The 16,655-nt window shown below is 41.6% G+C and overlaps 1 protein-coding gene across 5 annotated transcripts in view; it reads left to right on the forward strand.

Annotated features, from left to right (window-relative positions):
* The window catches only part of KCNU1 (potassium calcium-activated channel subfamily U member 1), a 48,117-nt gene that overhangs the window by 12,493 nt on the left and 18,969 nt on the right, over positions 1-16,655 (forward strand). For 3 of the 5 annotated variants that reach the window (XR_010608138.1, XM_065659298.1, XM_065659297.1), the window contains exon 2: positions 10,178-10,338. The gene's annotated coding sequence lies outside the window, so the exon portion shown is untranslated. Of the gene's footprint in view, positions 1-10,177; positions 10,339-15,231; positions 15,432-16,655 lie in introns of all 5 variants that reach the window. The other 2 variants (XM_065659300.1, XM_065659296.1) reach the window with 1 other exon arrangement.

Here is a 16,655-nt window from a genome sequence, read left to right on the forward strand (position 1 = left end):
CCCTTGAGTATTTGTAGCTACAACTCAATTGTTACACCTGAATTATGAGATGGTAATTTACTTAGCCTGTAGTATGTATGTGATGTTTATATTTGCTGAGCTTGGGAAGAGATCCTGCTTCACTGAGGAGCTCCAGCATGTGGTCATCTGTAATGTGTTTGGAGGATTTTGGGACCGAATTTTTCAGCTTCTTGGGGTCATGATAGAACAAGTGGTACCAGGGTAAGAGATGTTACTGCTGAATGGTGAAAGCGGCATTGTTTTGTTAGGAATGATTGGAAAAAATAAGACCTGTTCTTCATCTTAGTCACCCACTGAAATTCTCTTTGGTCTGTGGAAGTCTGAGGAGTTAGTAAGATGTTTGCGATCTACAGATGGTGAAACTGAAGGATAGGGAAATAAAGTTCTACAAGCCCAGCTCCACTGTTTTCCAAAGAGCTCCTTCACTTCTGACCCCAACAGGGGTTATGATGCCTCAGAATCTCTGAGCTCCCACCTCTTAAGTGCCACTTCTGAAAACATTAGTGGAAGTGACTGACTTGCCTTGTCAGAGAATTGGAGGTGCAGACAGGTCTAAATCCACGGTATCCTGACTCTCCGAATTAGCTTAGTTAATGACTAACAAAGCTTCCCCTAATTAGACTGGCTTGTTGTTCAGCTAGGGTATGGTATGTACATTCTCAGAGGAGTAAGGAATGGGTCCCCAGGAGGGACAGGTCTTTAGTAAAGACTCCTGTAGCTGTTCCAAATGATGCCTCATGGAGTTGTAAACTTAAAGTCTCAAAATGAGGAAAGAAAACAATCGGCTAAGTGCTGTCATATTAGAACCAGCTCAACTATTTAAGATCTTTCCCAGAGAGACTAGTAATTAAAGCACTTTTTCCCCTTCCCTTGCCAATCATGCAGTTCTAAAGTGGGTCATCACCTATCTTGCTAAACAAATTTCCCTGTTCTATAAGCAATGCAGTTTATCTTGAGGGAAGGAGGGGAGGGCACACGTAGAATATCAGAAGCCAGGAATAGACTGAGGTGCTAAAAAAGTGCCTGCCTTAGCTTAGTGGACCTCCAGAGACCTCTGCATACCCTCAACAAAGCCACAGTCTCCTGAAGGAGACAAATCATACATACCATGAAGCTAAGCCTTTTTGCAAGTTATACTGCTTCCCTGAGCTTGATTCATTACCTGCCTCTGGCCCCTAGAAAAAGGAAGGAAATGCAACTCTAATAAGAACTTACTACTTTGGGTGTCTCGTTGTGTGGTGTTAAAAAGAATACATGTAATAACTGCATCCCAGCTAACCAAGGGAGAGCTGCTGAAGCTTGCTCTACAGACGTGGTCTGGCTTCTCTGGGAAGGCAACTGGGAAAGGTAGCGCTTGCAGTTACTAAAACGGAGTGGAGAGGGTTGTGATACCAGTACACAGGGCTTGGTTCCATACTGCCTTAGAAAAGCTGCTTGTCCTTGAGCAGAATAGAACTAATGACGGAGGGCAAATGAGCTCCCAGCCATGAGAAGCAGTGATTGCCCTCACCCAGCACAGCACTGGGAATTGGTACTGTGAGGGTACAGGTGATGCTTTCTAGTATACGTTGCCTGTCTAAACTATTCCCAAAGATGCTTTGGCCATGTGAAAAGTTGACTTTCCTGCAGCTGGCTAATGCTGTAATGAGCTGCCTGTCTCCTGACATCAGAATCCTGGGAAACAAGGAGCCTGAGAGCACAACCTCTGCCAGGGCTCACTTCTGGCAGCTTGAGATGCAGCAAGCTGACAGCAGCCTTGCTTGTCCTCTGCAGGATGGCAGCCTACAGTACCATCTGCTGGCTGACACCACCTCTGCTCTGATGCTTCATCTTGCTTGATATTAGAAGGGAAATGTTCCATGCTAAATTACCTTCAAACCACAGGAGAGAGCAAGCTCTGTAGCTATGGAAAAAGATGCATTTTTGACATGCTGCTTTTACTGAACCGTTGGATAGAAGTCTATTTAACGGACCTTAGATGGGTGCAAGTTACCACACACTAGATGCTTTTGAGAAAGTTGGTACTATGCAAACCCAGCAACCTCATTCAATAACTTAATGGCCCATCATGTTTAACTGACTCTTTACAGTAATTTTTAAGGAGCTTAATGGATTTCTTTAATTATTTAATTTTTAATTATGGTTTAGTGAGATGATAAAACAAATGAGAGGTAGAGTGCTCAGTTGGAGCACTTGTGCAGTAAAGCAGTCCTAAAAGGGGTCTGCGTTCTCTGAGAATTCAGCAGTGTATAAAGCATGTGTGCATACTTAGATTTTCCCATTCCCCTTTACTTGTCCTGAGAAGTGGCTCTGTCTTTGGAGCTTTCCAGTAGATTTTTACTTCTGAAATGGTTTAGTCTGTCTTCAACTTGGACATCAGTTACTTTAGATGTGCTCACAAATTTTCTTTGCATCCAGGATGGTTGAAAACTGTATTAGAACTTTGGAGCGTGACTGTTGTAGGATTAGGCATGCTTACCTTGCACTGGGAAGGAGGATGAGGGGAAGCAGAATAAATCTCTTAAATTCTCACTGAAGTTAACTAATGTGAATGTTAAAGATCTGGGCTTCATTGTAAAAAGACAACAGATTCCACTATAATGCCTTACCAAATGCAGAGGATAACAAACCTCAGTGTTACATGCTCAGCTGACTTGTCCACACATTATAACTCTTTCATGATCTTCAGCTTTATAAAATAGATTACCATTATTAGTGCTATTATAGCAGAGACATATCTAGAATGCTTAAGGATTCAGAGTAATTTAACTCAACAGAATGGAAGAGACTTCATTTCCTTTGCCTATAAGGAATTCTTACTTAGCATCTACTGTTTGTTTGTGAAATAGCTGTATCTATGTCAAGAGTGGAAGTGAAAGAAGTGTAATTCTTAATGCAAAATGTCCGTATCGTACACATTAAGCCACAAAACAAGGACTTGTGAATTCCCCTTGTGCATCAGAGTACCTGCAGCTTTTTACATAATGTAATTCCATGTTTAGCTACATGAAAGAACTTGTGGTTTGATTTTTAGATGATAATACATTGCTGTTGTATTCAAATTGCCAGTACTATCTGTGAGAGTGTTTCTGCAGCACATTTTTAGAGATTTTATCATTATTCTTCATTTAAAATGTCAGCTTTGTTCTGACAAATCTACTGTGCTTGGTTTGAATAGCTTTACAAGTGTCAGCCTGGAGTTGTCAAATAGTGATGAAGACTGCATCTTTTGTTTCCTGTGAGAGCAAGCATAAAAGATTTCTGTGTAGAATGACTGGATTGAACTGGTACTGCAAATCTCAGGTTGTTCCTGTACCTCAGCATTCCTCCAAAGTAAAGTCTAGGGAAGACTATTTTACTGCAATCCAGAACTCTGGGATTCAACTGTCAGTAAGCTTTTAAGCAAATAGTGTTCTTCCTTTGTCACATGCATCTCACTTGATAATGCTTTTCTTTGACTTCCTGTCTATCTGACTGGGCAAGCAGACATGCATACTTTAAAGGGGATGTGACAGGAGAAAAATGTTGATGGCTCTATTCTAGTCAGGTTTGTGTTCTAGGAACATGGAACAGTGTTCTCCAGGTACAGGAGAAATAAGTAGGTAAGAACCAAATCCTGGTAGAGAGTTCTGAGTGATGGGGTTAAGGAGTTTCTTCTGGTTCTAGTTCCTACACTTCTGCAAATTGAGCACGTGGGGAGGGGTGATGGTGTCAAGAAGGAATTACCCTGCTGCAAATTACTGCACAATGGGTTTAGCTTGATGAAGGCTTAGCTTCTCCTCAAACATCAGTTAGTAGCCATGGATGGAGTCAGTGGAATGTCTTGGTGAGCTACTGAGTTGATGTAGTGTCCTGGGTTCAGCAGTAGCAGTCATTTTTCTCCTTCTTAGTAGCTAGTGCAGTGCTATGTTTTCAGTTTTTGGCCTGGGAACAGTGCTGATAACATCGATGTTTTTAGTTGCTGCTCAAATGTTTGGTCTGGCCAAGGACTTTCTGAGCCTCATGCTCTGCCAGGGAGGAGGGGAGGCCGGGAGGAAGCGGAGACAGGACACCTGACCCATACTGACCAAAGAGGTATCCATACCACAGCACGGCATGCCTCGGATGTAACGGGGAGTTACCCAGAAGGGCGAGGGACTGCAGGGTTGGAGGAGGTATCGGTCGGTGCTCGGCTGGAGGGAGTGGGGAGAGTTACTAGTCGGCTGGTGTTGAGGTGTTGTATTCTTTCCTCTTGTTATTTCCTTTATCATTATTATTACTGGTGGTAGCAGTAGTGATCTGTGTTATACCTTAGTTACTGGGCTGTTCTTATCTCAACCCGTGGGAGTTGCATTCTTTTCGATTCTCCTCTCCGTCCCTCCAGGAGTAGGGGGAGGGCAAGAAGGGGGGGAAGTGAGCAAACGAGGTTTGTGGTTTGGTTTCAACCACGACATGTAGCTTGGCAAAATCCTGTGTTGTTAAATTCTTAGTTCAATTCGCCCCTAGGCAATAATGCTTCCAGGTAAAGAACTTCGACAACAGCAAAGTGTGGGAAGTTGGAATTGGTCATCTGTCGCAAGACTAAGGAGGAAAAATCAGTCAACACTGGCTTTTTGGAATGAATGTGACATTAGGTGTTGTCTGCACAAGAATTCTGTTTCTTTGCAGAGGTAAGGGTGTGCTCTTCAGTCACAAGAAGTTTCCAGTCTTCCATTTCAGTGTAGTCCTGTGGAAACCCTTTTTGAATGTAGGAGGCAAATGAAGTGTTTCCAGTGAGAGCTATGAATAATACCTGTGTGGGATGCATACTCTGAAATCTGTCTGTTAAAACACTTCAGTATACACATGTAAATATACAATACCCAGTGAAAAAGTTGTGGTAGCTTCCAAAATTGTCTCGAATGTAGTCTCTTCCCTTGTTTTCCCCACTGAATTGCATTTACAAGGGAGAAGCTGATGGAGACAGTAAGAGCTCCCGAAGAAAAACAAATCCAAATAAAAAGCAATTTAAAAATCAGTGCAGTTTCCTCAGTTCCTCCTGCCTGTTCTTGTTGCTGGTTCTCAAGGGACAACTGCACTTTCTCATTGGTCTGGGCTATTATGTGTAAACTAATGTGTAATCCCTTAGGTTAGAGTGAAAAGCCAAGTCAAATATTACAGGAGACCCTTTAATTTTGTAAGGCTTCAGAAATAAGCACAATACAAACATATGAAGGGATCTAATTATATGTAAACAAGCTGTTACTGCAGTCTTCTGCTTAGAAAACACAATTAGATTGCCAGCAAGATTGCTTTTGGATTATTTGGATTAGGTGTTGCATTCAGAGGCTTAGGAAGTACCTGGAATTTTTTTCCATGCATCTTCAAGTTGTAGAACTCCATTACACAGGGCTTGCAGGCTTCCATCATGTGCCAAGATGCTTTTGCATGGTCTCAGGTGCATGTATTCTTTGGAATGGATGTTGCACTAGTAAAATGTGGTTCCTGGTGATAAGGAAATGGTTAGTTCATCTCTAACAAAGACTGCGTAATACTGAGCTTACTGTGGAACCTTACAGTTAACTGAAAGAACCCCATAGACATGAAGAGATGCAGAATTAAACCTGTCCCCTTCTGATGAAATTCTGAAATCATTGACTGCCACAGGGGGAAATGTGTCTCCTTTCTTTGCATGTAGAGTACCTAGACACAGAGAAATCCCAGAGTAAGTGATGAAGCTGGAGTCTTCTTCTCTCCATCAGCATTTACTAGTAAATTGTTCAATAGAACAAAACTGTGTCAATCTCATTGAGGGGGAATGTAGATAGACTGGTCTTTTCCCAGTAGACAACTTTGGTTAGTTTAGGTTTGCTATAGTTACAGTGGTTTGGGCGCACTGAAACCTGTGGGGCTCCTATTTGCTTCGATTGCAAAGGATCTGGTCAATTCCTGTCCTGCTTCTGTCTCACTGATGGGTTTGCTTCAAATCTGAATACAAATCTTTCCTGCAAGCATCACTGACAGAAACGGTGGTTGCTTTTGTCTCTGCATTGCATCACAAGTCTTGAAGTAGTAAATCTGATGAAGGTATGGTCAGAATAACCATATTGGGTTTGGGGGTTTTCAAATGGCTAGTAGTTCTGCTGGTGAAATGAGCTCTCGTCTGAAGGGCAGAAATGTAACTTAGTGCATTGAGAGTCTCTTCAAGAAAAGGCAAAAAGCAGGGAACTTGTCTAAAATAATTAATGTGGCTGAAGAAAACACATAGAATCCTTAATAGCCACAGTTGTCAGCATTGTAGGGCTTCTCGATCCTATATGGGTCCAGCTCTTTTGGGCAGCTGTGAAATTACTCCTATTTGAACACCAGTGGTCACTAATGGTGCAGTGATGGTGAGAATCAGGCCTTTGGATCTTACAAATGGAAATGAGAGCTCCTAACTGAAGTAAACAATGCAATATCCACTTCGGCTATCCCAGAAGCTTGACCAGTGCTTGCTTCTAAGCTTCTTTCTTACTCTGTTTCAAAATATGATGTCTTTTTACTGCTCTATCTATAAAATATTCCTGTATATTTCAACATAAAGCTTTGGAACAGAAGATCTTTAGGATTACTTCCACTTTCCACTCATTTTTCAGTAACCCAAGGACTGCAGCTTTGTCCTGGCTGCTGACAAGAAATTGCCTGTTCTCTTAAGTAGGAGTGGAGTGGTGTGGAAGAGAATGATGCTTCATTTAGGCAGAACAAAAGCAGGTGTTGCATCACTTATCTTCTGTGATCAGAAAGAATGAAGAAAAATTGAGCAGATGCTTGTTCCATCTCTGCAAGCCATGTATGTATTAGTGCCAGCAGGACTATTGATTTTTCTTTCTTTTTATTTTCAGGACGTAAGACTCAGTTTCATTGAAGTTAAATGAAAATAACGTTAGAAAAGCCCTGCTCTATTTCTGATGTGATTTAACCAAGTTTAGGCTGAGCCTGTTGCCAGTGAGTAAACAGCAACAACCAAAAGGAGAGATGGGGTTGTGCCAGCTTTGATTTTTTTTTTTCTCTCTGTATTTGGTTTCTTCATAGAAGCTTCTTTTCCTGGAGCTGAACAGGAAACCTGAATGAGGAATTTAGATTCACACATCAGTGGTGAATGATGGGGAGTAATTACATAGGAAAAAATGGCATTTCTGTACACAGCTGGTGAAAATGAGGGTTAACTTTAGTTCTTCTATTTGTCCTCTTGGTATTGTCTAAAGGAATACTGTGTCTTGCACTCAGTGAAGCTAAGAATAGAACTGGATGGTGTGGGGCTGAGGAATATAGTGAATCAGAATTTTAATGCTATTAAAACCTGTTGCTGATGCTGATTAATTACTATTAGTGATGATGGGAAGGCTGCACTCCCTAAGCCAGTTTAATTATTTTCCAGTTAGTGTTAATCTCAGTTAATGAAAACTCCCAAAGCTGGAGAAGAGATGGCACGAGAAATGACTGTTATTCATGAGAGACTCTTATCTATAAAACATCAAAGATGTCATTGCAACTGTCTTTGCTTTGCTTGTATTTTCTTTTTTTTTCCAATGATCAAAACACTTTGTTCTCAAGTTCTTGATGAATCTGTGTGTGACAGTTCAGGAAAGAACTAAATAGGTGATCACTTCTCTTAAAGAACTGAAGCACAATGACTTGAGTGCAAGCCCTACAGAAGTCCTGGTGTCTGGGTAATTATATGATGCTTTGTTATGTGTATCTGTGCAATACATCTGTCAGGAAAAACAAGTCATTTGAAGTGGGAACAAGTCTTGATCCTGAAATTTATTGACGTGCCTAAGCCTCACATCAGGGGCAGTTGGAGTGCCTGAATACCTGCGATAAGCAGCCTGAATGACCAGCTGAGTGGCCAAGCGCTTACATATCTTGTGAAAGGAGGAAACAAATACTGCTGTTGTGAATTTGTGTCTGTTTCTGCCATCCTCCTAAAGCTGCCATTCCTTACATGTACTCAATAGAAGCTAAGGCAGAATGATTAGGGAAGGAAAACGACTTTTTTTTCTCTTTTTACAAAGTACAATAATATCCTGGTCCAAATCAGACTCTCAGCATAACTGCTACATTTCCAATTTGCAAAGGCAACTTCATTCTACCTTTTAGTAATAATGCTGATGGCAGCGCTGGATTGATCTTGCATTGCCCAAGAGATCTGGGAGAACTTTCCTTTACCAAAAGACTTCTGAGAGATTCCCAGCTGATCAGCACCCAAACCCTCCCCGCCAAACATACAGATGAGCTTAGCCACTGGCAGGGTACCTTGGTCAGAGTTCATTTAAATACATGCTGAATTCACTTGCACATTTCAAGTAGAAGACAAGCAGCAACCTCTGTCTTACTCTGTTTTCTCAGAACAGTCTTGGATATTACCGGGGAGAGGGAGAATCATCTTCAGGTGTGCTGGTTAATAGGTGGTATCACTGCTGTTATTGTCAGATCATGAATGTTTAGGCTTGATGGCCCAGTTGGTCCCTTCCAGTGTAGTGTTTCTCCATTGCTTTGTAAATCACTTCATGCTGGAAGCTAACTGGAGCTGCCACAGTTCATTTTGAACATTTTCGTGCTTTTATAGGAACCTTTACTAGGTTCTGCTGTTATTTTTTTTAAGTAGAAGCTGATCTATGTGCTGAAACACTGTCTCAGTGAGAACATCTGGCTTAGAGACTTCTCTTGGGAAAAAGAATAGTAATAAATAGGCCTGGTTTTGAGCTCTGCTGCAGATCTGTCACCTGTGCCTCAGCTCAAGTGACAAGTGAGGCTGTCACTACAGTGGGGCTTTGCAAAGTTCAAACCATATTGTATAGCAGATGCTATGATACTATTATTCAGTAAGTCCACACAGGCTCCCCACAGTCATCTCCTGCCCTTGCAGCAATTTATGACCAGCTCTCTTTGCAGTGTTACATTATGACTACATTAATCCTAAAGATGCATTAGCCCCACCTCTGGCTTTGCAAATGTTTCTGAAGTTCACTCTACCCATCTCACCAGCTTCATGTAGTGGATTTGTTCTATACTGTTTTCTTATTTGATCCAAAGTGATCAGCATGATATATTTTAGCATTTTCCCTTTAATTCACTAGTTCTGGTCTTTCCAGATTTATTTTCCTATAAATCTGCAGTAGCATCCTTAGAAGGAAATGATAGTTCTCTTCTTCCTATTGTATCTCATTTCCTAGTCAGTCTCACCTTAAAATTGCTTGGCACTTCTCCATATATGAAATATGAGGTAGCAGCTGAGGTCATTATTCCAAATCTGTGGAATTACTGATACTTGCTTGGGTGAATGTGCACCCAGGAGTCATCTCCTCCTGGTTCTCCAGCTCTGGTTATTTGCTTATCTGAGGTGATGCTGAGTTTTCTGCATTAATGAGAAGCTGGTGGTTGCTCACTTCATTCTCCACCTGACAACATTGGTTTCCTGTCTTGTCTATTTAGATTCTACGTTCTATGGTTGAAGTACTGTGTTTCGTACCATGTACAGTACTATAGGATATTATTCAAGGCCTTTGAATCTTGCAGTAATAAATACATTTGGAGGTTTGCTTTGAGTACATATCCACATATTACTGAGATGCAACACTGAACTGAATCATCCTGACCGGAAGCAGGAATCAAGACTGAAAAATAACTGAATGTTAAGGTTTTGATTAAGAATTCACCTGAGTGTCCCTAGAGGTGTCGCAGAGTCTGTGAATGTCTCTGAACTGCATCACCCATTCCTAATTGAATCCCTCTGTACCAACACAGCTGAAATTTAACACACCAACCTCCAGTTGATCTCAGGAATAGTATTATCCTATCCATTTCCTAGCAAATTACCCTTCTTTGCAGGAATGCATTAAACTATCAGATCTTTCTCATTATGGGTTTCTCATAGGGCTTTTAGATCCAAATGAGCTTTGAGGCCAGCTAAATCTCTGGAGCTGTGGTCTCCTTCACTGCATGAAATGAAAAATGCATCTTCTATGCTGTAATATGAGAGCAGGTTTGATTTTTTTTGAGTTAGGCAGCAATAGGCACCGATTGTTACAGCTGAGATGGAAAGACTCAGCCTTGCTAAATCACAAATTGGCTCAGGCTCTGGAGCAGTGCTGCTATGATAAAAAAATACTGACTACAGTATGTTTAATATTCACTTTCTCCTTTTCCTCCACAGGATCACCCATAGGGGAGTTCCCAAGGTATTTCTGGCAGTCTGGAACTCTCACTGAGTAATTATCAGGATGTGCACTAGCATAAATACTGCTACACCAAAGGAGACATGAATCTTCTCTGATCAGCTCTTGGTATCCTTATGATTCTAGCAATATTTAAAAGGTAAGAAGTCCCAAATTAACCATGGAGATTAATTTAGGATCCACTTCCTATATAAACTTTATTGCTTAAAACAAAAGCTACATTTGTGTGAACAGATCCATTGCCATTATGCAGAAGAAGCAAGGGAAGTGGTGGAGGGGAAGAGGGGACCTTAACATGTCCCAGTGTTGGTTCAGGCAAATGCATCAGCCCAGAACTGACATTCTTTGCTGGAAATTAAGAGTATGAAGGCTACTTATTTTCCAGTGCTTTAAAGACAGAGGAAAAGGGAAGGTCCAGTTCCTCTAGGACTGATCCCACATGGTGCTGAACTCCTAAGAAGCTGGAAAGATTTAGCACATTTTCATTATCAGAAGTAGACAGCAGTATTGAAAATCTCTTGCATTTTCAAGACTGATATATCCACCCTGGCCTGTTCTGGGAAGGTGAATAAAGTAAAGCGGTCAAATGCACTTCTGAAAGCCACAGAGGTGGGTGAATTGACAGAATGGGACATGGGCTGTTTCCTTCTGTAAAGTACTTCCTGGGTGAAGGGAGGCTGATGCCAGATTTGATATTTAGGCTGTTAAAATACTCCTTTGTTCTTGTCACTGCTGAAGTTCAGTACATTGAGATATATGTGTAAACTAAAGGTGGAAAGGTAGATGTAATTATCTTAACTTGGTGGTAACTAGCTATGAAACATAATTAAAAATAGCTCTAGTTGAGGAATTGAGAACCTCTGGGCTCCCAGGCTTTGCCTTGAAAAGCTGTTTCTCTCCCTCCCTGGGCTGTGATCATTGTGTTTTAAAGACAGTTTTTCTTAATCTAAAAGCAGAAATGAAAGTAAGCAAAATGGAGGCTTTTCCCTTCTGGAACCAGCTAAAAAGATTGATGAAATAACAGATAGTCTTTAACAAAATAGCAAGTCTACCTGACAGGAACCACACATCCATTCAAAGGGTACAACAGCAAGACTGATGCATTTTAAACATACTCCCAGCTGGTTTGTCAGTAACAAATTAGACTTGTCACATTCTCCAAACAGTTTTAGTGAGAACATTAACAATGTTAATGATCTATGGGCTCAGCAGGAAGAGGTTGGAATCTAGTTCCAGGAAGGCACAGAATGGTCTGCAGTGGTTTTATTCTTGAGGCTGCAGGCTTTAAAAAAATACAGAATGCAACAATTGCTCAGTTTGGAAATGTAAAATAATTGGTAGTAATTATGTCCTCGATCATGTCATTATGGCAGCATATGTATAACTTGACTCACTTGCAGCCAGATCTCAAACATACACCAGCTCCTTTCGGAGCAGTCACAGAAGGGCTGGAAAGCTTTGGCACCGAATTCTGCATTCAGAGCTGCTGTGAAAATGTGGGGCTTTGCATATGTCCATGTGTAGATTTAATTTACAGAGTTGAGGCTGTGTGTGCGTGCATGTGAAAACAAGGGAGAAGGCAAACTTCTATGGGATTAGTGTTTAGTCTGTCTTGATGCAGGTTTCTGCCAAGTTCTGTTTGAGGAGATACATTGTGGATTTTTCTTATCCAAATATTTATCAAGAAAAGATACTGTTACAATGGATTACTAACATTCTGTGAGTACAGTCATGTTAACAGTGTGGAGGAGTGAAATGAAATGGTTTTTGTGTTGAGCTTTCATGACACATGTAAACAGGGGAAGTTCAGGTTAGATATAAAGAAGTTCTTTACTGTGAGGGTGCTGAGGCGCTGGCACAGGGTGCCCAAAGAAGTGGTAAATGCTCCATCCCTGGCAGTGTTCAAGGCCTTGGGCAGTATGGTCTAGTGTGAGATGGCCCTGCCCATGGCAGGGGGCTGGAACTGGATGACCTTAAGGTCCTTTCCAACCCTGTCTAGTCTATCATTCTATGTTCCTCAATTTCCCTGGCTGTTGAAGAGTATTAACAGAACAGAGCTTTCTCCTAAATGGAGTAATGCAGCTGAAAGGCTCTAAGATACATGCTCCCACATCTCTGTTGGGATGCATTTCCCATTCAGGGAATGTTCCTGTTGGACAATTGTAGAACTCACAAAAAACAGAGTAATCTTCTTTCTTGCTGGTGTCTTACTACAAGACAGCACAGAGAGGCTCTTTGGCCAGTGTTCACATAAGACCTACTACAATGGGAACCTCACTGAGACGTAGTAACAGTAGTAATAGCATTAAAAGTCCTCATAGTCATCTTTCAAAGGCTTTCATTCTTCCTAATACAAAATACAGACAGAATTCCTGTATGAGCTTCAGATGCTTAAGCCTGTGCAAAAAGAGACTCCAGTATTTTGTTTTTAACTGTCATTTCTATTACCTTTCTTTTTCAAAGTCTAATTCAAAGTAGAATATTTGATGAGGAAATATGTTTTTTGTCAAGTATACAAGAGAACACAAACAAATCTCCCTCTTCATCTCTGTTTATTATGCCAATGACCCAGACTCAAAGCTGGAGGAGAAGCCTGGAATGCTGGGTTCAGGTTGAAGCTGGTAATTAATTCTGCAAAGCAAACACTGCCATTACTAAAAAGTAATAAAACTTTACATTACATTAAAGTGTATAATAGGTTTTCTAAGAGGATTCTATTAAGTTTAGTGCATTCTAAATATGCTATTTATAAATGTGTGCCTTGGAAAATGTCAATACCCTGGTATTTACCTAGCAAATTAGGCAACTACACGAAGAATCATAGAATCATTTAGGTTGGAAAAGACCTTTTAAGATCCCCTCAGCTTCCTTTCCTCCAGCTGAACAGCCCCAGTTCCCTCAGCTCATAGAACTTGTGTTCCAGACCCTTCACCAGTTAGCTGGGACCTCCCCAGGGTACCAGGATTGCTGATAAACCATGGAAAGTGACTCCAAGAGGCCATTCCCCCTGGATTATGGGGACTTCAAAGTTCAGAATTCAAATAGTTATATTTAGAAGTTTAGAAGTTCTCCATTTAGAAGTTCTTTCATTAGTGAAAATGGCATCATCTTAATGGGGCCTTTTGTGCATAATAATTCTAATTCCTGATGCTGTGAAAACAGAAATGATCAACAGAAAATGAAATGCAGACCAAGCTGAATTGCTTGACAGAGAACTTGGAACTCCTTCAGAGATGTGGGTTAGGGAATGGGGGTTTGGAACCACTAGGTATGGTTTGGTGATTAGGGGATGTTAGCACTCTGAGATGCGGTGACTGATGACTTCTGCAGTAGCTTCAGCTCACCAGTTTGAACAAAGGATTCTGTTGATCAGAAATGGGACAGTTAACTGTTGTGATGATGGTGTATGTAGTGGGAGTAGGGATGAGAGAAACTGGGCTGAGACTACAACCGTCACCTCAGACATGTTTATTTGTGTCTCTTTAATAGAACCCCAGGCCCACTAAAGGCAATTCAGGCCATTTGCTGCTTTGGCAGGCTGTGTATTTCCTGTGAAGGGAAAGTAAAGCTGTCTTTGACCAGGTTCAAATAAATAGCAGTAGAAATGAAGCACAGTGCCTGTACAGTCAAAACACTAGTTTGCCATGTACCACTCACCTTGCAGTTTATCTTGACTATTTAAACCTGGGTAAAAGCATGCTTCTTGCTGGGATTTTGCATTAAAGCAGCTATCTTGGGTCAGCTATTTTGATGTGAAATATTTCTTCTTTCTCCTGCCCTGAAGGTACTGATTTATCCAGTCACAAATACGCAGTTGACAGCATGCCTTTATCCTGACTGCTTCTGGGGGGGCTTGTGCTAAACTGTGCTCTGAAAACTGCAGCAGAGGGGAGAGAAAATGAGGGACATAATAGTAATACAAATACCAACAGCACTGCAACTTTTGTTCCTGCATCTCTGAAGTCCTCTGTAGTGCTAACATAGAAGTTGAATTTCTGTGGGACACACTTGAGTGTTTCATAGCTAGTTTAGGGTGGTTTTTTTGGTCTTGTCTCTCTCATGCTGCTTGGTTTTTAATAGCTGTCAATTCTAATCACCCTACTGCTTGTGAGAAGATGTTAAAGCTCAGTAGAGCATCTCATGGGGCTGTTTGGCCGTATGAGTTTCAGGTGGAATTCAATTGCATCCCTGACACATGACAAAGCTTAAAGCAAGCTATTTGTCACAGGCTGGGCTGGCTACGTAAGGCAGAGTCCAGCATGCATAAAGCAATGAAGGAAAATGATGAGGGTTCACCTGCATGTGATGTAATAAGGTGTGATATAAAGTGAGTTCTCTTTATATGGTTGACAGGAAAGTAACTGAGGATTATGCCTGATGTTGCCTTGTTCTCAGCTATTGGTTATTTTGTGGTTGAGCCAGTAAATCATATCTTTAGTGAGGACCAGAAACAGTCTTCAATAGGATGCAGATTCCTTCCTGTCCAAAATTGTTGCTGGAAAATGTAGAAAACCCCACAGAAACCTAAAAATACGTATTGGTATCTCTGATTCTTGCAGGACCACCTCCAACCTGCCTCAGTAGGAAATGAATATTTGTACCTTTGCCTCCAAAAGCTGTCTTCAGGGTGTCATGCATGTTTCACAAGAGATCCAACCCCGTTGTTAGCACTTGGTCCGTATATTTCTGAAGCCAGCGGGGTTTGAGTTAAACCCCTTAATTACAACAATGAAGATGGGAAAAAAATAAGGGCAGAGAATTCGTTTGTTGCTGGGGAGAAATGGAGGGAGGAGTACAAGGAAGTAAACTGGAGCCACCAGACTCCATTCGTGCACGTGTATCGTCCAAGTGGAGTAACTTTCAGCTCCTGCTCAGAGACAATAAAAGTTACAGCTTTACAGTGAGGAAAAAATGTCAAGTGCCATTCCCAAAGGATACAGAATACATCTCTACCTGTGACAAGCAGTTAACAATACGGATAGCATCTGCCTTGGCTTATGTCTTGATTTAAATTTGTTTTTCCGTTTACCAGGCTCAGTTGTGGGAGAGGAATATTGAAATGTGCATGAACCACTGGCTACAGATTTTATTACCACCTCTGTGGTACAACTGCTGTATGGAGAGAAGCTGGAATGCAAAAGATCACCTGCAGTCCAAATTAGAAGAAGTCAGGGAGTCACTGATCTGCCTTATGGGCTGGGCTGGCAGGATTACTTCTCAGGAAGCTTGCAGGTGATCCATCAGTGCTGGGGCTTTCCAACCATTAAAGTCCTTCAAAAATGCATTCCCCTTTTGCACAGCTGCAAAGTTGTTGGCCCCTTTTGAACGGTGCTACAGTCCTGGAGGCATGAAGTGCTAGCTTTGTGCAGGGCAAATCCCACTGAGTATCACTGAGCCCTGGTACTGATAAAACAGGCACTGCCTTCCTGGAGGCAGGGTGGGACAGCCTCTTCTGCCCCCATTTAGTGCAGAGGTTGCCTAAGGCTGCAGAGCACTGTACCAGTTAAGGATACCACTGCCTCTGTGGAAAACTGCCACTTCCAGCAATGTTCCTTAGCCCTTCTTGGACAAAAGAGCTGGTTTATTTTAATAGTAGATCTGTCTGACCTGTCAGCATCGTGACAGAAACAGATCAGAAAAACGAATGCCCTGATAATACATCTGAAGAGATGGTTACCTCTAGCAAGAGAGAAGAGGCCGGAATGGCAGATACGCGTGGGGTAGCAGCCTGTCCACACTGGGAGAGGACCAGAGGTGTGATGGGGAGCCAAGAGTAGTATGCAGTGCACTGTGGGGCTCTTGACTTTCTTGATACAAACAGCTAATGTCCTTCAGCCTGGTTACTTGTCTTAGTAAAAGCTGCCAGTTGGGGGAGAGAGCCTTCTGTCTGTTACTGATTTATGTGTTTGGGGCACAGTCTCAAAAGATAACGTTGCTGTTTTTATTCTGAATTATTGGTATTCATGCACCAAAAATATACATGCCACGTTACAGAGAAACCACAGCAGGTCAACCCAGCAGTGTTCAAACAGATTCTGAAAGGCTTTCAGAGGAATTTCAAAGGGGTTTGGATCCAGTTTTCTGTGAACTGCATCAAAAATGCAGTTTGGGTCAGTAATGTTTGTGGGTTTTCATAATATTTGTATTGAATTATTGCACATTCTCTGTCACTTCACTGTCAGTTAAGAGATGGGAGTTGGAGCCTGGGAATGCCCATGTACTCCTCATTCTGCTGTGCGAAGGTACCAATTCTCAGTGATCAAAAGGCAAAGAAAAAATGCTTATGGTAATAGTGTCCTAAAGTTAGTGTCTCCAACTACAAAATACAGCATGAACAATTTGAATCACTTTTTGCTCACGAGAAGATCATTTGGCTCAAAATAGGAGCTTAATTTCTAGTTTCTGTTCTTAAAACTAGCCAGCTTTGTGGGCTGTAGCTATGCTTAGCATCTGTAA

This window comes from Lathamus discolor, chromosome 22 (assembly GCF_037157495.1).
Source record: "Lathamus discolor isolate bLatDis1 chromosome 22, bLatDis1.hap1, whole genome shotgun sequence".
Classification (NCBI taxonomy): domain Eukaryota; kingdom Metazoa; phylum Chordata; class Aves; order Psittaciformes; family Psittacidae; genus Lathamus; species Lathamus discolor.